Below are 21,175 nucleotides of genomic sequence, written 5' to 3' on the forward strand. Positions count from 1 at the left end.
CAGCCCCCTCCACGCCCCTCCTTCCCCCTGCAATCTGTTCCCGGCTCCCAGCAGGGTCTAGGCTGGGACCTGTGGTGCCTGCAGCCCCTGGAGGAGACAGTTAATAAAAGCAGGAGGAGGAGAATCAATGTGTGCTGACATCCCTATGACAGATCAGCAAGGGAGACAGATTTAATATCCTGCCGTTTCCCTTCCTCAGCCCAGGGGCCGGAATTGATTAAATAAATTAAAGCTATGCAGTTGCGATGTCTGGGTAAGGTCGTCTGGTCCCCCTGCTGTCACTGTCCAGCTACATGGCTTACCTCATTCCTGGGGTCCCAAGTAGCCCTCTGAGGATGGAGTCCTACAAGTGAGGGCATCCTCCCTTCGTCTGGACCTCCCTGCATGCAGAAGACCCTGGGCAGGTGAGGAATGTGGCAGGGGTGGCGAGGGAGGGTGGGATGGAGAATTGGGAGCAAAGGTAGCTGGGACGCTGCTGAGTTCCATACAAGGGACTGCAGCAGTAAGCCAGCCGGGCAGGTGCCCACTACATGCAGGCTATGCCCGGGTTTGGGCTCCAGCTGAAGGCAGTAGTAGGAGCCCTCAGTGGGGGCTCGGGATAGCAGAGTCCAGTCCTTCAGACGAACTCGATCCCACATCCTATCTCCCCACCTAATAAGCCCCATCCCTTGCATATCAGGTGGGTATGGGCTTATGAGCAGAGAGATCTTCCACCCTGTTCCTTCCAGCTCTCTCCATGACCAGTTCAGGGAAGGCAGGCACTGAGCCTCCAGGACAGAGGGTAACTCTGGGTTAGAGACAGCAGTGGGAGGCCGAGGCAGGGTGCCCGGAAGGCTGAGATTGCCTAGGAGAAACTGTCAACAACGGCAACAATGGCCACGACGGTGACAGTAAAAGCATCTTCAGCCTCAGCAAAAATAACTGGACATATGAAGACAGCCTGTTTGTGTGCTCCCCGCCCCAAGCACAGAGCGGAGATTCTCCTGCAGTCACAGGGCTCTACCGGAAGTCCCACCCCTCCCCTTGGCCGATGCATAGCCGTGGTTTTGAGCCTCTCAGCCCTTCACAACTGCCAGACCCCGTGAGCCTCTGGCGATTTTCCTTCCAAAGCACTCCATATTATTATCCTAGCTGAGCTGAGGACACAGTCCCCATTTCACAGATAAGGGAAGTGAGGTCAGAGAAAGGTCGCCCAAGGTCACAGCTGCACCAGAGCCAACCATGCCTGACGTGCCCCACACCAAAGTTCATTCCATGTCACAGGAAACACCAGAGCTTCCAGGGTCTGGGACAGGGCAGGAGCGATGTGTCAGCAAGGCTGGATTTGGTCAGGCTGGGGACACAATGATGAGTGTGGGCTCTGGACTCAGGGGCAGAGTTAGAGAACAGGGACGCAGGGATGCTCATCACCTTCGGCTTCCTTCTGCAGCTTCCCTCACCCTGCGTCGACAGGGCCATGGTTGACCAATCGACCAGCCTCTAGGGTTGGAACAAGTCCCAGCCTTCCCACTGCCCGCAGGCCCTCAAGCAGGCCACCAGCTTCTCACAGCCCCTCTGTTTCCCTGTCCGTAAAATGTTAACGATGAGGTCATGAACTCCACACAAAACGGACCCTCCAGGGTTTTACAACAGGTGACACAGCCAAGATGTGAACCGTGACCCATCCACTGTATGAGCTGACAATGCGAGCAGTGTGCCAGGAGGGGCATCTGGGTAACGGGCACACATGGTCCAGGCACGCACAGGCAGCAAGGAGAGTTAGGCACTACCATATGGAGACTGCTTCCTCTCCTCTGGTTTCTGAAGTCAGGAATTCATGAGACACCGTTTGCCACTTTAGTGGACCTTACATTGCAGCTCTGGAAGCTTCCATGAAGATTTTGGTCAGCAGTATCCCGCACGTCATCTGTGACTACTGAAATTGCCAGGTCTCTCAGAGATGGCAGGAGGAAGCCGGGGCTCCTGGCTCGGGTGTCCTTCCGCCCCTCCAGCACACCAAGCGCTGCTTTTGCTTAGGGGCTTGTGGCAGCTGCGAGCCAACTCTGTCATTAGACCTCGATTTTCTCTTGCAATTGAAGCGGGATGCTAGGAGGGGGAAAGACAGCCAGGCGCTTGGTGATTCTAAGCACAACAGCCACATTTAGCCATCAGCCTGTCTGCCAGTTCCCAATGCAGCTCCTAACCGCAGCGCACAGGGCAGTCCCTCTCCCCTGCAATTAATTCTCGCTTCAGTTTAAATCCTTCCCAGGGAATGTTATGCAGCTGTCCTGGGAAGGGGTGAATCCTGGGACAGAGGACAAGCCAGGACAGGCAGAAAATAGGGCACGAGGTGACAGCAGGCCTGAGGGTGGAGAGACCGTGACCAGAGGTAGCACCCAAGAAGGATGGGGGTTCTTAGAACCCATTTTCAGATTGTGCCCCTAAGTCCAGAGTCAAATTCACTGCTGTTCTCTCAGCTGGCCCCCATCACACCATCTCCCCCGCTGGATTCCAGGTCCTACCAGCTCTTCTTTAGTATACTTCTTTATCTCCAAACCCACCGCCAAAAAAACAGTTTCCAGTGGCAACCTAGCAGCAATAATCATAGCTCCCAGCCATGCTCTCCCGGGAGGAGCACATGGTTCCCCGGACTCAACTCATCACTCATTTTAACTTCACAGCCTCTAAGCACAAAGTGTGAGTCTGCAGCTAGGTTACAGAGAGGAAACTGAGGCAGTGGGCAGCAATGACTGCTGCAGAGTTGAGGATTTGCACACAGGTGTATCTAGCCCCAGAGATGGCAAATTAACTTGGAAGTGTGTACTTCTCCCATACCTCCATCCCTTGCCCTTTTCTCCAAATGGGCAATGGGTCTCCCGTTTTTCTTTCCCAGCCTCAGTCCTCTGCCTCTCAGGAGACATGCTGAAGCTCTGTCCTGGTCCCCTGGCCTCCTCCGTGAGCCTGCCCATCACTTCTCGAAGGGTCTTGCCCTGGTAGAACGGCCATCACCCTGACCTTGGGTGCAGAGCCCAGGCTCTGTTCAGCATCCTGCTATATAGCTGGGTCACCTAGAACAAATGGCTTCCTTCTTGGAGCTCCAGTCACCCTATCTGGAAAAAGGAGGAGACACACCCCCAACCGCATCAGGTCTGTGGAAAGGACACCTGCTTTTGCTTGGCTAGCCCCAGGGAGCTGCCAGGCAACTAAAATGACAGTTTTCACTTGAGGTAGAATTTGCTTCCAGCACAGTGTCCACTGTGAAAGGCAGGGATAGAAGACGTGAGCTGGCAGGAGCTGGAGGGCTTAAAGAAGCCAGCTCAAAAGGGGAGGTGCCAGCAGCGCCTGTCACAGATCACTTACGACTTTTCAGCAGAGCTGTCGCTAAGGCTGCTGCCCACTCCAGACAGAGGGCAGGCTACATGGCCCCCAAGGATGCTCTACCCTGCCAAACTGCTGCCTCTTGGCCCTCATCCTGCTCAACCATGCCCTGATGGCCATTAACCATGGGTGGAGAGTCAATGGCTGCAACCAGCAAGGACAGAATGAGCTACGACCTCCTCTTTGCACACATGGAACTTTAAATCCCCAAGAGGAAAGACTAGAGACTCCTCACCTCTCCCCCAGCTCACACAGCAAACATCATGAGAGCTAAGAACATGTATCACGTGCCAAACCACCAGAACTCTGGCCTTCCTGAACTTTCTATGACCCCAGCCCAGGGCAGGATGTGCCATGTGACCAATGAAGGTAGAGAAAGGGTCTCCATAGTGCAACAGTTAAAAATAATGATTTTGTAATACATGTATGCGAGTTCTGCACTGAAACAATGCAAAGGAGTATAGGCAGAGATGAAACACTTCTCTGCTGAGCCTTCGCTGTGTTAGAGACAGGTGAGCTGGCCCACAAGCTTATGGGGATTCATTCTCTCATCTCCACTTCCCTTCCCACCACAGGGCTGGGGTTATAGATGCATGCTACCACATGTTGGGGTTCCGAGGTTCTGCACTCAGGTCCTCATGCTTGCATGGCAAGGCTTTAACCCACTCAACCATCTCCCCACCCCTATTTCAGCCATTCTTAAGAGAGACTGTGGACTGAGGACATCCCCATGGTGGCTCAGCTGTCACCAGCGTCCTTCTCCCGTACCCTCTCTTCTCTTCAAGCTGGATCTGTCCCACTGGTTCAGTACCACCTTCCCCTCCCTCCCTCCCTTCCTCCCTCACCCTCGCAATCTCTTTCCTACTGTCAGCTGTTGCATCTGAGGGCTCTGGAGGTCTGTCCTGCAACCCTGTGTGGTCACAGCCCTCTTCCAACACTCTGAGCTCAGCCTCACTGCAAAGATATTCTCCAGCCCTGCCTCCCTGAGCAGAGGACCCTGGTCACAATTCCCACAGCACTCAGTGCCATCTCCCTCCACCTCTATTTTCGTTCCAATGTGTGACTGAGCAACCAGTCCACCATACGGGCATCTGTATTAGTTACCGTTCTGCTGCTGTGATAAAAAACAAAACAAAACACCATGCCTGAAGCAAATTATAGAAGGAAGAGTTTATTGGACTTTATGGTACCAGAGGGATGTGTCCATCATGGCAGAGAAGCATGGCATCAGGTAGCAGGTATGGTGGTGGGACATCTTAACCATAAGCATGAAACAGAGAGAGAGACACAGAGAGACAGAGGCAGAGACAGAGAGAATTGGATGTGGCATGAGGCTTCTAATCTCAAAGCCAACCTCCAGCAAGGTTATACTCCCTAAACCTCTCTAGACAGTACCACCAACAGGGGACCAAGTGTTCAAATGCCCAAGACTATGGGTGACATTTCTCATTCAAAGCATCACAACATCACATAGTCTCCAGTCTCTTGGCTGTGGTTAATGAGGCTCATTGTGTGCCTCTGGAGTAGAATTGCAATGTCCATCTGGGAGCTACATATAGTCACCCTCACATGCAGTAGAACAGTAGGAGACACCAAGAGGAGAGAGGACAGAAGGCCCAGAAGATTGAATCAGATCTGGCCTCTCCCAGTTCCACTTCCCTTTCTGACTTGGCTTCTACCCATCACCCCCAGAGACATGGCTGCCCTTCTCAGACTCTGGTTCCTACACTAGAGGACAAGCCCCCTGGGCAGCCCTTCAGGCTCCTCAGGTTCCTCACTGCAGGCTTGCAGCCCAGAGCTCCTGTGACTGCAAGGGAGGCCCTAGCTGAATTATGGCTTGCACAGTCCTCTGGCGGATTCATCCAAGGGTATTTATCTCGGGGCCTTTCTTTCCCTGAGATAAATGGAAAAAATTTACAGCCTGCAGCTCTCCAGGGTAAGCTGGGAGTGAGAGGCATTACCGGCCTGGGAGGCCATCAGGTCATTGTGAGCAGGTAACTCGGGCCAGGTCTAGAGAGGGGCCAGGTAGCCTGTGAACCACAGAGGCCAGCAGGTGAAGGACCCCAGGCCATTTGCTCTGCTTCCAATAAAGTGAGCTCTGCAAGTGTGAGACGCCTCAGGAGCAGCAGGGGACAGAAAAACAGGAACAGTAAATATAACTCACTGAGCTTTCCCTGGTATCAGTCCCTAAATTTGTATTTCCTCACTTAATTCTCCTTCAAACTTTATACCCCAGAAATGACCCCATTTTACAGAGCAAGAAATGAAGTCTGCCGAGGCCTGTCCCTCACAGCCATAGAGCAGGAGAGCAGACAGAACTTGATCTAACCCAGGGCCCCAGGCTCCACGCCTCAGCCCTCAGCCCCATCCTGTGTGAGAGTAAATAGGAAGCTTCCAGAATAGAAAATCGAATTCCATCTGTTGGTTATTCCTTCTCCTAGACATCTCGCCCGGACCCCTTCTCAGGGCCATTCTTCCACGCTGCAGATGGACATGGAAGCTTTCTGGATGTTTCTTCACAGTTTTCCTTACTCACCACAGCCATACAGCCGTGAGCCGAGCGGGGACTGGTCATCAGCTGGCGAACAAGGCAGAAACTTCATCAGCTGCACGCGACCCACCAAACCCAGCAGAAGTCGGGAGCCATGTGAGCTTTTGGACTCCAACGAGGGAAGAGGCAGTCGGCTTCCACTGCCTGGCACACCCTGACCCTGCCCTCTGCCCTCTGCCTCACAAACCAATTCTTTTTTCCAGACAAGCATGAGAAACACAAAATGCCAATCTCCCCTGTGTGAGTTAAGGGTACTATCCCTGGGGTCTGAGCCAAAGGGTCAAAGGTCAGGGGCTGATGAGATAGCACCTCAGTCCTCAGCCTGGGAAGCATCAGAGGCAAAATTCCTGATGATGGCAGGTCAGGGTATGTAGCTGAGCATCCGTCCCTCAGGCCTCTTTAATGACTCATTTGCCCAGTGGCATTTAATCTTGACCTTAGGCCATCTTGAGTCTCAGCCCCAAAGGTCACCTGTCTCAGGCCTCTGCCTGAATCCTGGCCTCACCTAACCCTGCAGTCTTCTAGGATTCACTCCTGACAATAATTAAGTCTCACAGGATGAAACGCCAATGAGTCGGAAGCCTTCAGGGATGGTATTAGCACACTAACTCTGTTTGTGGCTTAAATATTAATGTCAGAATGTAATTACTACCCCTGTGTCGAAGGCAGTGAGGTGGAAATCATCTCAGCCCAGCAAATGGGATCCATCCATCCTGAATGGTAACACACAGAGAGGAAGACCTCATGTTCTGGAGAGTTCTGGAGCTTTTAGAACTCTAGGCACTTAGAAGAAGGGTCACACACTGACAATCTGGGGGCCCAATCCGTCCATATAGATATTTGTAAACTAACCTTTGGCATGTTTCCCCACAAAGTATAGAATTTAGAAAAACAGACAAACCAGATCTGGACCTGTGGCTCAGTGCTTGCTTCACATGCAAGATACCCTAGATTCAATTGCAAGTACTACAAAAAAAAAAAAAAAAAAAAAAAACCTCCTAAGAAACCCAAATCTACTTCTACTTTATTTTATGCATATGAGTGTTTGCTGGCACGTATATCTATGCACTGCGTGTGTGCCTGGTACCCACAGATGCCAGAAGAGGGTGTCGTATCTCCTGGAACTGGAGTTATGGATGGTGACTGTGAGCCATCGTGTGCCTTTAACGGACGAGCAACCTCTCTAGCTCCCTTTTACCTCTTTTGAGCAATGAGGAAATATGGCCCTGCCAGGCCACCATCCTAGAGCGTGACCACGGACAGAGGGGTGGCTGTGCCCTGGAACTGTCCACCTCTAGGTCGCTACAGCCCTCCTTGCCCCGTTCTCTCCATCCAGCCCATGTTTCTCCTCGCCCTGCCCTCCTGGGCCCTGTGGGCCTTCGAGTTTGCAGCTGTTGGTTTAAAAGTCAACAAAAAGGTTGGGACCACAGAGCTAAAAGCCAGACGTCAGGACCCCCCAAAGGGAACAAGCCCTTGATGTCAGGGAAGGGGCATGCCTGGATAAAGGGTAACTCTTTCCCTTGTTGTTCCTCCTCACCCCTCCCCCTATTTGGGACAGGTCCTGTGGCCCTCTGGCCCTCTTGACATTTTTTGTGTGTGTGTGAGATAGGCTCTCAACTCTAGCCCAGGCTGTCTTGGAACACACCGTATAGTCTGGGATGGCCTGGCACTATGGGAGTTCCTATCACTCAGTTCAGATAACACACACTATCACACCCTGCATGAATCTCTCTCTGTCTGACATCACACCTGCTTGACTCAGTTTCTCCATTTCACTAGGGAGTTGGTGGCTTCTGAGAGGACCCTTATTTAGATATGGCGTCTCACTCCTTCAAGGGGGATCCTATGGCACTCAGTGGACTGTTGTAGAACTTGGTCCTATAGGCAAAACTGCCACTGTCTTGTTGAGATCATCTGTACCTACTTACAAGAGTTCACCAGGAGTGGCCTGTGGCCTGTCCACATTCCGTTGCAGAAGGAGAGATGGGCAGGTTATTAGACCCTCATGTGAGAGTTCACCCACTCCTCCCAGTTAGTTACAAAGTCTAACAGTCACACAGTCTCCGGAGGTGCTAGAGTATATGCAGGGGAGGGTTAACTGAAGAGGGCTCCTCTGTCTCTGCAGCTGTGGGGAAGCCATCGTCCATGCTGGGTAAGGACTTGGCACCACAACCACTTTAGAGTCACCCACAGTCCTGCAGGCAGTCCCTCACCAGAGCTCTGGAAGTAAGTACAAATAAAAACATGGGTTCCCTAGGTTGAGCTTTGGTGGAATTGTGATTGTTGGAACCTTATAAGGAAGGGGTAGACATTGTTTACACCTCCCTGGGGGAGGGATTCTCACAAAGGGACAGCAGAGGGACCACTGAATGAGAACACAGAGTGATCCCTGCCATCTTTCCCAGCTGGATGAACTTGGGCAAGTCTTGCATCCACTCTGCTCTCCTAGTCTGTAATGAGGGAGACATTACCCATGGCAGGGGCCTGAGGGGGTAGTTAACGGAACCTTGGGCCCAGCACTCAGCATAACCAGTGCTCAGAGATCCTGGACACTGGGTGGGACCTGCCTGACTGGAGTCAGAAGAATGAAGACGTTGTGGGAACTGGGAAACCCCAGGAGCCTAGGACCGAGGCTGAGGAAGGAGGAATGAGGGGGAGCAGTAAAGACAGCATGGGGTCCCTGCAGCAGGGATTGGCCACATCCCCCATCTAAACTCAAGAGACTCAGGGTCACGTTAAGACATTGATGTTGGGTCAACAATCCCACTTATGCTTACCTGAACAAAAGGGGATTATTAGACAGTTTTAAAGGTTCCTTGTGGGGTCAAGAAGGGGTAAACAGGGCAGATGATTGGGCTGGAGGGACAGCTTCCTCACACCGTCTTCCTGTCTTGCATGTGGCCCTCCTCCCTCTCCCCTCCTACCTGCTTTCCTCGCCCCTTTCACTGTCTCTCTGCTGCTCTGTCTCTGTCTTTATCTCTCTGTGGCCATTTCTCTGTCTCTGTCTCCCTCTCTACCTCCTTCATTTCAGATTCAAACCATGGCAGGGGGTAAATGCAGGGTAGAGTTTTTCTGAGATGGGTCCCCACTGTGTGGCCTAGCCAGACCTTGAACTGTTAGATTGCGGTGATGATCCTCCTACCTCAGCCTCTGAAGTGGCTGGGACTGTAGGCGTGAGCCACTGTGCCTGGCTGGCAGTCACATATTTTAATGGAGCAGAGTGGGAAAGTATTGAAGCAGAGCCCACGGGGCCTGGGTGAGGACCATGGTGGGGGGAGGGGAGGGTAAGGGGTCTCGGGACTCCCGAGGAGGCTGCTGACAAGCCGAGGAGAGAGAGCGAGAGGGAAGGAATGCTGTAATTCATCTCACTTCATCTTTGTTCATTGTGGACAAATAGAGCAGAAACTGCAGACCAAGGAGGGAGGAAACAGGGCATGAAATTGAACTATGCCTTGTAATAGCTCCGCCAGCCGGGCGGTCGGGGCTAATAACCCACCAGCTCGGGCCCCACCCCACCCTGCACTGTAGAGTAGGCACTCCAACACCCAAATGATGACAGAGGACACACAGCTGCCTGGCTCCTGTCCTGGCATCTTCTCTCATGTTCAGCCACCATAGCCTGAGCAATTCCAGGGCCCAGAAGCTGGGCAGCCTCAGCCAAGGATGCTCCAGGGAGTCCAGAGAGGGAGCTCTACTAAGCACCGGAGAAAAGGCTTGGGAGTTTAAGGGATTTGGCCAATCCATATAACCCAGACCCAGATGGTCAGAAACATGTCTTGAGGCAGGGGCATGGAAGCCACTGGAGATTCCTGCCGGGATAAGGCTATAGAAAACCTCTTCATCTGTAGCTTTGCTAGGATTGTGTGGGAGGAGACACACAATTGGGGGTCTCTAAAGAAAGGGGTGTGGGCTTGCTCGCCACTGCCCAGCCTTGGATGGCTCTCTGGGGTTATGCCCATCATCAAAGGGCATAGGCGTTAAGGACGGGGTGTGAGTGTGAACTAAAGCCTCGGCTCCCCAAGTGGGTCCTTCCTTTGTGACTGGAGGGTGTGATGACAGAAAGACAGAGACCATCCATCTTCTCCCTTCCATATCTGCAGCGAGGCCAATGGCCACCCAGGTCCCCAGTCCAGGACTCTGCTCACTTTGATACCACTCCCATCCCCCTGCAGGCTAACTCTCCTTCACCCAGTTCCACCTCGAATGCTCCTCTGCATAGTGGAACCCACTGGCTTTGGGAATAAATTGCATGACCCTAGATAGCAAGTGTCCCCACACTTTCTCCATCCCAGACAAGGTGCCAGAAATGACACAGGGTAGTCTTTGATGCTGTAAGCACCTTAACTCACTCCAGAGAAACATACCTCATCCCAGAGACAAAAGCTCTGAGTCAGAGATGTGGAGACGCTGGGAATGTTGTGGAGTCAGGAATGGAGCCTGGCTACCCGCTCCAGAGTGGATGCTCCAAGCAGGGCTATGAGCTGAGCGGTAGGAGGAAAAGATGACCTGGGTTAGGGAGGTGGGCGGTGGGTGGAGCCGTGGTGGATAGGTTACAAAATGAGCTGATGGTTGGGGGTTGGGGTCATGGGTGAATGGGTTTAGTGGGTTTGGGGGGTTGGGGGTGAGTGGAAAGATCTAGTGGCTGGCAGTGAGCTGGTGTGTGGGATGGGTGACTGGACAAGTAGGTTAGGATGAGATGGTTGGATAGTGAGATAAGGATGGACAGACAGATATAGGCTCCCTGGTCCTAGTGCGCAGCATGTCTCTTCCGGCCTCCGAAGTTTACTGTCTGTTCTCAGCAAGCCCTCATCCCTCTGTCCTCCCCTTCCAATTATGACCCCCTCAAGGGCCCGTGCAGATTCTGTTCCCCACCTTCCTGTTATGACTCCCTCAGGCTCGGTGTGGATTCCTTCCCACCATCTCCTGCCTCCACAGCAAACGGCAAATTCTCCTTTGTAGCAGCCTGAGTCGTTCCTGTTGGTGCCGCTCACCTTACACCTCATGGCCTTCCGGCCACTTCTGCTTCCTCAGGGAGCCTGGGACTCCAGAGGGCAGGCGTTGTGTGTTCACCCCTGTGTGTGTACCAGTGCCTGCTCTGTGCCAGGGATGGTCAAAGGGACAACTGGGGGCTCCTTTCCAGAAGCTCTCTGTCATCTCTCCTGCAGCCTTCAGGGTCAATGGCCAAGATGCAGGAGGGTGGGGACAAGACCCCAGCCAGGCATCACAAGTTATGAGGTCCTGAGCTCCAGTTTTTGACACTGGGTGGGCCCTAGGCTGCAAAGGGCCCTCAGAGAAACGCATGCAGGGACCTTTAGCAGCCACTGAGACCAGCACGGAAGTCAGAGCCACAACTGAGGCCACCTCCCTCTAGGTCACCGGTCCCCAGCTCCTGTGCTTCTGAACCCCCACAATCTTCCTGTCCTCTGCTGGTGCCTGTCAAGAACTGTCCCCTCCTATCTGTTTACCTTCCTGTGGCGACAGCAGGGGTGTGTTGGGAGGAGAGTCTGCCGCCCCCCCATCAAGGCAGCTACTCTCCTGCTAATTGGTATTTGCACGGCAAATCCCGGTAAAGATGGGATCATTTGCATGTTCTGGGGGTAATGATATTTGATGTTGTCAACTTATTACAACCTTAATCACCACTCAATTTCCTGCTTTCCAAGCTCCCAATCACGCTGCCACCCAAAATAACCACCTCTTTGACACTTGCTCAGAAGCTCCTTGGGGAGAGGGACACTTGGAGATCCTCAGCTGAGGGGGCTGAATTGCCCTATGGTGGTGCTCCCTTTCTGTGCCCCTCCCTGCTTCCCCCCTTCTCCTCCTCTCCCTCCCACCCCTTGCTCCTCCCCTCCCCTTCCCATCCTCCTCTTTTGCCCGCCCCTCCTCCTTCTCCACCTTGTGTTTATTTCCTCCCCCTCTTTCCTTCCCCTATCTCCCCTTCCTGCTGCCCAGGGGCTGCTCCTGCAGTGAGTCCTCACTTTGCTAAACGTACCTATTCTCAGGGGGAAGCAGGACCAAAGAGCCCGTCTCCATGGCAAACACAGGGAAAGAAACTCCTGTAGCAGGGGCAAGCATCTAATTGGGCAATGTTTGTTTCTGGGAACGAGAAGGAGCCCTTCTTCCAGACTACAGAAAAAAATCTTAAAGGAATAACAAACGTGTAACAGTCACTGCCAGGCACAGCCCTGTGCTCAGAGGAAAGCCAAGCTCTTCAGGAATACCAGAGGACCCCCTCCACACACACCCCCCACACCCCCACTGCCAGTCTTCATCTCCGAGGGATGCTGGCTTCAGGCTCAGCCATGTGGACCTCAGACGTCTCCCCACCATCCCACCACCCACCACCCACTTCCTACCCAGCCCCTCTCTCATTTAATCCTGGGGTCCGCTGCTCCAGCCACAGCACTCACGTGACCTCAGCCTGCTGCCGGCCTTGGGGCCTTCCTATCCTGTTTTCTTCCCCTTGTCCTTTAACACAGCAAGTCTTCATCTTGTTCAGTATGTTCTCATCTCCTGCCATGAGACCACGGTGGGATCAGTCTATCTGGGTGACCTGTGGGTAACAAGGCCTAGGCCCGAGGCCAATCTTCCTTACCCCAGCCAGCACTGTGCTCCGATGCAGTGGGCTCCAGCAGCTGAGGCCCTGCCCTGTCTAGCTGGAGTGATCTTACCACTCCAGATATCCATGATCGTCCCTGGAGTCAGACAGATTCATCATGAAACACCTGCCACCCAATTCTGAATGAGTCTGAGCAGTTCCAACATCTCAGCCTGCCTCAGTTTACTCATCCAGGAAATGGCACCTTCTCCCATGGTGGGGGAGGACTCAGGGAGCCGTGTTCTTTGCCAAGCCAACTTTGGACATCACCTACACAGGCCATGTGGACACTGACTTTCTCAGCGCCTTTCCTGAGGAATCTGAGATCACTGTGGTGTTTTGAGTGCTGCAGGTTACCACTGAGATCTTTGTGGGGTGGAATCACCGGTCGGTGGGAGGGTCAACTACTGAGAAGGGTCGACTATCAACTTGACAGACTCTAGATTCGCTTGGGAGATGGGCCTCTGGGCGTGCCTGTGGGGAATGATCAGTTAATTCATACAGGAAAACTGACCACTGTGGGCGTCACCATTCCCTGCCTGGGATCCTGGACTGTATAAAGTGTGCTGAGCAGCAGCAGCATACATTGCTTTCTTCTTTGGACTGCTAATGTAATGTGACCAAGTTGCTGCAAGCTCCCACAGCCTTGACTTTGCCACGATGGACTAAACCCTGAACTGTGAGCTTAAATAGACACTTCCTTTCTTAGGTTGCTTTGCTCAGGCTATTTTTTTGGGGGAGGGCGGGTTTGAGACAGGGTTTCTCTGTGTAGTTTTGGTGCCTGTCGTAGATATCACGCTGTAGACCAGGCTGACCTCAGACTCACAAAGATCTGCCTCCCGAGTGCTGGGACTTAAGGCGTGCGCCACCACCGCCCGGCTTGCTCAAGCTATTTTATCCCAGCAACAGGAAAAGAAATGGAGACAGGGACAACTGAGTCACGTGGCCGAGTCATGGAGACAGCTCAGCCAGGGGGCAAGCCCCTGCTCTGTTCCCAGGAGGTCGGCTCCTCATGACCCCAAGGTTCCCACAACACACAGGATTTGCTTCTGGTTCATGTCACAGGGTGCACACTTCAGACTGGATGTGGATCTGGAACACATCTGTGGAACGGACAGTGTGAGGGATCACTGTAAAGAAGGCAGGAATGGGGCACAGGCTTCCCCTTCCTGTGCAGAGCAGAGCTGGTCAGGAAAAGGGAAGGGAGTCTCCCAGCCTGACCCAGCCTCTAAACTCAACTTGGGTCCCTCAAAAGCACAGGGCGTTGGAGTAGGGACCAGGTTCCAGTAAAGGTATACACATTCAGACAAGCCCATCCTTGGAGACTTCATGATCTAGGAGAGCACCCATGTAAGGGAAACACCACTCCAGGGTCCCATCAGACCTCCAATGGCAGCCTTTCTCTTCTTACAGCCATAAAGAGGACAGGCTTCCTCTTGGATCCCTTGCAGAATCCTGTGGAGTCAAACCCTGTGTGTGTGCGCGCACCTCAGGAATCCTAAGCCTCTAATCAGCATCATTGGCTAATCAATGCCCTCATTTTTTGCCTCAAAGCGGCCGGCTGGGGAAGATGGTCATTAAACACTCTTGTAGTAATTCAACAAATCACCGCCTTTTACAGCGTCTGAGGGAGGCAACTCAAGGCGTGCACCCAGCCGCTCATTCCTTACAGATGTCTCCAGCTGCCCAGCATCACGGCAGCCACCCGGAGGGGCACAGGGCACAGGCGCAGTGCTGCAGCAGACCTCGTGCCAGGAGGGTTTCCCGGGAAGCACTTTGAAGGAAGGAGGTGTGGGGGGGAGTTGGGGGAGGACCAGCTCGGAACTGATGAATTAAACATTCACCGAGCTTTCTAAGCAGCTGCTACCAGAGAGGGGGATGTTTAATTAATAAAACACACTCAGGGAGAGGGAGTTGTTTCCCCACATGGAGCCCTTGGGCTCCCAGAGCAATGATAACCAGTCAAGACAGGCAGCACCCGCCCCCACGGGGTCTGGGTGACATGGCTACTTACATGAGATCCCAAGAAGTGGGAGCCAAGGGGAGATGCCCTTTCTTGGCCTTGAAGCTCAGGTCAGGGCTAAGGCCATCTGCCTCATAGAGACTCTAGACCTATAGCAGAAGGCACAGTGAGCTGGGAGCCTATGGCTGGTGCTGTCTTCATCTCTAGTTACCATGTGACCTTGAAGAAGTCATTTCCCATTTCTGGACTTTGGGTTCCTCATCTATGGTTCCTAGATTGGGTTCTGGAGAGTTATCGTGTTCCTTGGAGGCATCTCGGGGGAGCCTTTGGTAGAGGATGTGCAGGCGTTTGAGGCTCTGAGCCCTAAACCCAGCTTGGGTCAGAGCAACCTTGCTTTGCTTTCATCTGCAAATATACCATGTTTCAAGTAAGATGTCCTTTGAAGAAAGAACACTGAGGATTTTTCTGAAAAATTGAAAACTAATGGCTTAGATGTTCTCTCCTGTCTCTTCAGGAGCCTGGGCCTCAAAGTGGAGCCATTCCAATTGGCTGGTCAGCCAACACCAAGCATGGGCATACAGATGGCCTATGTAGCTGCCAGGGCTCTGCAAAGAAAACTAGCCCTAACTTATTTCCAGGAGCTACCACTATGATGTGGCAGATACACAGCACATGTACCATTACTTCTATGTCCACAGCAGACATTACTAATCAATCATAGCCCTGTCTCCTCCAGAGATCATACATAAACTCATACCCTCTCTCAGTCTAGTGCTGTAACTAATCAGTTGTTTCTAAGATGCCCCTCCCCTGCCAATCATCTATGTCTCCTCTAGCAAATAGTAGTTTCCCAAGGCGCTACGGGCTGCCTCAGACAGGAGGGAGAATCTCATGAGGTGGGGGGAAAGGTCTACAGAATGGAGAGAAAGCATCAGGCATGGGCTGAATGACCCTTGAGAAGCAGCAGCGGGAGGTTTTGGGGTTTGTGTTCTGTTTTGAGTCTGGAACAGTAGAAAACATTGAAGGGGAGCCACAGGTCATGACTGATTTTAGGTTGACTCTTCCACTAGGGCCACTTTAGCTAGGATTTTCTTCTTTAGGAGGGGGTTGAGACTGCTGAGCCCGCCATGGAGACTATGTCATCTCGGCCCTAGCCAAGCACTGAAGACAACTGTATTCCTACATCCTCCCACCTCCTCCCCCAGCCAGTTCTACTGGGAGTCCCTTCCTGCCCGCCCTTCCAAAGGTTCTCCTCACGCCTCTACTGTGGCCCTGTCTCCCTCCCTCATCCATCAGTCTTCCCTTGCCTGTGTTCTGCCTCCTCCCTCCAGGCAGCTCATCCACACTGACCTATACATGAGAAGTCTGCAAGGAAATGGCTGAGGGGTTTCCTGTCCAGGTCATGCCTGGGGTGGCTGTAGAGGCCAGGGAGAGGGTAAGAGTCGCTCAAAGACATAACAGCCAGAAGAGATGATAAACAACTTCCTCTGGCAGCAAATCCTAATGTAACATACGGACACACTGTGGGCTTAACTCGCCCCTCCCAGACACTGTGGGCTAGAGACACCCCTCCCAGACCCCAACAGACAACAGTGGCCATTCTTGTCACCTCCTTCTGACCCGTGCTGGCCACAGATCCCAAGAGGCCATAACTTGATGGCAAGGGTTCCACACACCCACACACCACGATGACTTGTAAATTAGATAAATGAAGTATCTGGTCATCTACCTAAGACTGTGTTTGTTTGTTTTTGAAGATAGAAAGACACTCGTGTTTCCTAAAGGGGGAGTTTATGGATGTGTGTCTGCTAGACTCACAGTCTGCTGTCATCTGGGATGTTTTCAGGCAATGCATGAGAAAGCATGCCTAGCACACACTGGACCCCACGGACCAGCTGGGTGGGCATGGGAGGGGCTTCTCAGAATGGCATTCACAATACAGTCTGTCACCGGGAATAGCGGCTCACTGAGAAGTGGATACAAAGGAGCCCATGTTGGCGGGCAGGAAAGGAGAAGGGAGTGGGGGCCACAGTGTGAGGGCAGAGAAAGGATCCGCAGGCTCTGACTGCAATTCTTTGTGCTGATCCCTTTTCTTAACATTTGTCCCTAAGATTTATCCCTTAAGCCACAGGAGCTCTTAGGGGTCCAGAACAGAATCCTGCAAATCTTTGTGCCCCATGAGGGGGCAGCCAGACAGTTCCTTAGACCTGCCTAGCATGGAGTGGGTGGTGGGAGTGGAGGAGTGAGGGGTGGGGGGAGAGGGGAAGGGAAGGGCACAGTGAGGGCATCCGGGTTAGGAAGCCCCGGGCTGTAGGAAATCTTCGAGGGTGTCTCCAGAGACAGTGGGGTGGGGGAAGACTCCCAGCTCTGTCAGCCTGTCCCGCACACTGTACTGGCTTTCTCAGGCATAAAGGCTTTGGCTCAGATGACAAGAAACCCCCTGCGTTCCAAGTCCAGACAGGAATGAACGAATGTCTATAGAAAGCTCCTATGGGTAGCTTGCGTTCGCTCCACCTTCCAGGTTATTTATTTTACTCCACTAGGAAATTTCTCCCGATGACTATTGCTCTGGATGAGTCTCCCAGGTTTCAGTGAGTCACCAGCAGGTAGCTGGCCCTTCACACCCACCTATGGGACACACAGAGCCTGGCCTCCCTCAGGCATGCGACAGATGGGAAGCAATGGTGGGCAGCTGTCTGCAAAGTCCAGGCCCTCCATTCCCAGAGGGAATGGAACCTCCTTCCTGGAGACAGGCTCCAAGAAGAGGGACTTGCCTGGGAACCCTGGCCCAGTATCTGCAGGAGCTGACATCTAGTCTGGGGGTTTTGGCCTCAGTCCCAGGTGTCTCTGATAAATGGCCCTGTCTAGGTCTCCCTGGGCCTTGATGTTAGATGCAAGCCTGTGAGATGATGTAGGACATGTCCCTCACGAGCAGCCTGGGGAACACCATGGCTGTGCCATAGCTCTCTCCTCTCTCCTCCTGGTGGCAGTGGGCCGTCATGACTAGGGGGATGAAAGCACCTCCCATTTTTGTAGCCCAGGCCAGCCTTTTTATTTATTCAGCAAAATTTTTTGAGTACCTACTATGTGTTAGGCATGATTTTAGACAATGGAATCAGATTAATTAACAAAACCAGACAAAGTCCCTGTCCTGGTCAAGGTTCATTCTCCCAGCCAACAGGAAGTAGTCAGCAAGTAAAACCATCTCTATAGCAGGCAGTGAGTGAGCTGCAGAAAAATGAAGCAAGAACGGGGAAGAGTGGGATGATGGTGGCTTTGCCAGCTTCACACAACCTAGATTCACCTGGGAAGAGGGTCTCAATGAAGGATTATCTATATTGGGTTGTCCTTCAAGGGAATTGCTTTGAGTTAGCTGGGAAGACCCAGCCCACTGCGGGTGGCACTATTCCCTAGGCAGGGATCCTGAACTGTATGAGAATGGAGAAGTCCAGCTGAGCACAGGCAAGCAGGCATGTATCCGTTTCTGCCTGCTCCTGACTGTGTGTGTGATGTGACTGGATGTTTGAAGTTCCTGCTTTGACTTCCCCACAAGGATGGACTGCAACCTGGATTACAAGCAGAAATAAACCCCTTCCTCCCCTGAGCTGGTTTTTGCCCAGGCATCCAATCACAGCAATAGAAAGGAAACCATCACAAACGGCAACGGGGTTTTAGGGCAGTGGCCAGGGACGTCATTGCTAAGTGAAGCTCTGGGGGAGGTTTATCTGAAGAAAAGTAGGGAAGGATATTGTTTAAGAAATGGTCAGGGGACCGTGGTGCTGGAGTGAGTGGGGACACTCTCAATGGTGCTCTCCCAAAGGCATCCTTACATCCTAACCTTGGAGTTAAGAAGCCAAGTGTCCTTCTGAGAGAGAGAGGTGGGAGAGGAGTCAAGACTGGCCAGGGAAGGTAAATACGGAGAGGAAATGTCTCAGGAAAATACACGGAGAGATGCACCCACAAGCCGAGGAATGTAGCCACTCCCAGCTGGAAGCTGCAGGGAGGACTGTCCCCTGCCCAGAGTGTGGCTCTAGGGCTAACGAGATAGCTTAGTGGATAACAGGACTTACTCTGTGGTTCAAACCCGAAGCACCCATGTAAAAGGCAGGGTATGGCTGCACGTGCCTGTCACCAAACAGCAGGAGTAGAGATAGGCAGAGTCTCCAAGAGCTTGCTACTGTGGCTGAAACTCTAAACTTTGGATTCAGTGAGACAGCCCTTGTCTCAGGGCAATTAGGCAGAGGGTGACCGAGGATGACCTGTTCACACACAAGCATGCAACATACAGAGAGAGAGAGAGAGAGAGAGAGAGAGAGAGAGAGATGTGGTCCTGAATTCAGACCTCTGGCTTCCAGATTTGGGAGAGAACCATTTTCCATTGTTTGGGTTGAAATGTCACAGCAGCCATCCTAGGAAACTCCTGTAGGTGACACATGCATGCACTCTGAGACGGATGGGAAGCAGCAAGAGTCTGGGCAGGGAGTGGGGGTAGTATGATCTTTGCCTTCAAGGCCCCAGTGGCCACCACAGTGAGTACAGCAAGAGGTGAGTTGGAGGCAAGAAAAGGGCAGGACCTTCTGTTATGCTCAGACACTGGGCCAGCAGGTGCTAATGTTAAGGTTTAGCAGGAGGCTGGCTCTCCAGACCTCACTGCCCAGGACAGAGTGTAGAGAAGGGACGCCATGGGGCCAGGCTATGAGTATGTAGGGAAGGAAGAATGCTACTCGTACCGTAACAACCATGACTGCCTGCACCCTGCTAAGTGCTCTCCATGTGATTTGTTTCATTTCATCCTCGGAAGAGCTACAGGAAAAGGTGGGGCAGATTCTGCAGACCCAGAAACTGGGGCTCGCTTTAAAGCGTAGAGCGGGTGAGGACAGAGCTCAACTGTGAAGCAGCACTGTCTGAAGTCAAGACTGAGACTCTCTTGTTCTCAAGGTGGGGACGAAGGAAAGAGCTTGGCCATGGTCACCCAGCCAACCAGAAGCAAGAGCTGGGACTTGAATCCAAGATCTTCATGGTTCACAGAGCAGATTCATGTATGCATGAAGCCCTGAAGTCATGCCTCTGAAGCAGGTTGAGATTCAGCCTTTGGGAACCACTAGGGCACAGGCACATGGACTCAGTAGGAACAGAGCAGGCCAGGCTCATACAGTGTGCTTGGACCAGCCCTACCCAGCTAACCAATCACCAGCATCCTAGGAGGCTGATCCAAATCACTTCTGCCTCCACCAGGCCTAGCAGTAAGCCAAGGAGCCAGGGCCATTGTTCTGGTGCCATAGAGACATTCACCTGGAAAAAGAGCCAGGACTCAAATGAAGTCCTGTTTCTGAGAAGGAGCCACCTGGGCCCTGATGACTCCTCCCTGGTCTTGCTCTTTGGGGGATTCACCTCATCAGCGAGGCTTCGGCAGAATGAGCCACGTGCCAGCAACTTGGTTTTAATTGTTTCTGAATCTGCAGCCTAATCATTATGCGGTTCTAAATCGGAAGTGATGGCAGGAGCATAGGGTTGGTTTCAGTGACACAAGGAATGAGGGATTACACGTTCTGAGCAGCTGCCTGGAGACCCCAACCCCCACCGTCTCGCCGGGTATTTTGTCTCTTCTTGTAGCTGTTCCTAATAACTACATCAGGCCAGAGAGTGGAGTGGGAAGCTGACACCTTCCATAAAACAACTGTGGAGAGCAGGCCCTGGGGAGGGCCGGCTGATGGGCAGGAAAGAAATGAAACATGGCGTGGTAGCTGGCAGTGAGGCCAGCCTGTGGTGTGTGGAACACATGCCTTTGCCCAGGTGGCCTTGTGATGCCACCAGGCTGGAGGGGGACAGCAGAAGAGCAAGGAGGGACATGAGCTAAGAGTAGAAAGATATGCTGTGAGCAGGCGCAAGCCCCACCCCTCCATCCAGCTCACACGCACGCACAAGCACACGCCTGCACACCCTTGACTAAGCTCGCCCCCAATATAACTGGCCACCCAATTTATGTCAGTCACAAGCCTGAGACTTCATTTGGGAGAGCTTAGACTGTTCTGAGAATCTGATAAAAAACTGTTCTCTCTCCATGAAAAATGTGTACATGTAAGCTTTGGGAGTTCATGCCCCAGGGTGCCTCTCTAGGTCCCCAGACAAGCTTTGGTTGGGGCTAGGATGCATCACTAAGAGCATAGAGATATATGGAGCTACTCCAGCTTGTCATTTTTGGCCCCATGATCTACTGATGGAAAGATATTAGAGCAAGGTCTGGGGCTACTCCAGGGAGGGGTGCAGGGTGACATCAGTTCATTTCTAGTGGTGATGTGGACAGAGGAGGCATGCTTTGTTAGAGCCCCACTCCTGAGGGTAGAGGTCCCAAAAGGGGGCCTTGTAAAAGAATTCCATGAAATGCACTGTGTGGGAAAACCCACAATTCTACACAACTACAACTTACTTTAGATCCGTACCTTCTAATAGATGTACATAATTAAACTAATAAATTCAGTATTATAAGTAAATATGTAACTCCTTTTCCCAATGGCCTAGCAAAATACACATTCAAGTTCTCTTTAGGGAGATGGAAAATCCCTTTGTATTCCAGGCTTCATTCGTCAATTTAGTCTGTGGTCTGCTGGCTCTCTCGCTTTGGGCCTGAGGTAAAATAAAGACATCATGGTGGCCTCCGTGGTAGAGGAGACTGCTCCTCTCACAGTGGCCAGGAAGAGGCTGAGAA

Source organism: Peromyscus californicus, unplaced genomic scaffold, assembly GCF_007827085.1.
Source record: "Peromyscus californicus insignis strain IS unplaced genomic scaffold, ASM782708v3 Scaffold_5__1_contigs__length_169319896, whole genome shotgun sequence".
Lineage (NCBI taxonomy): Eukaryota > Metazoa > Chordata > Mammalia > Rodentia > Cricetidae > Peromyscus > Peromyscus californicus.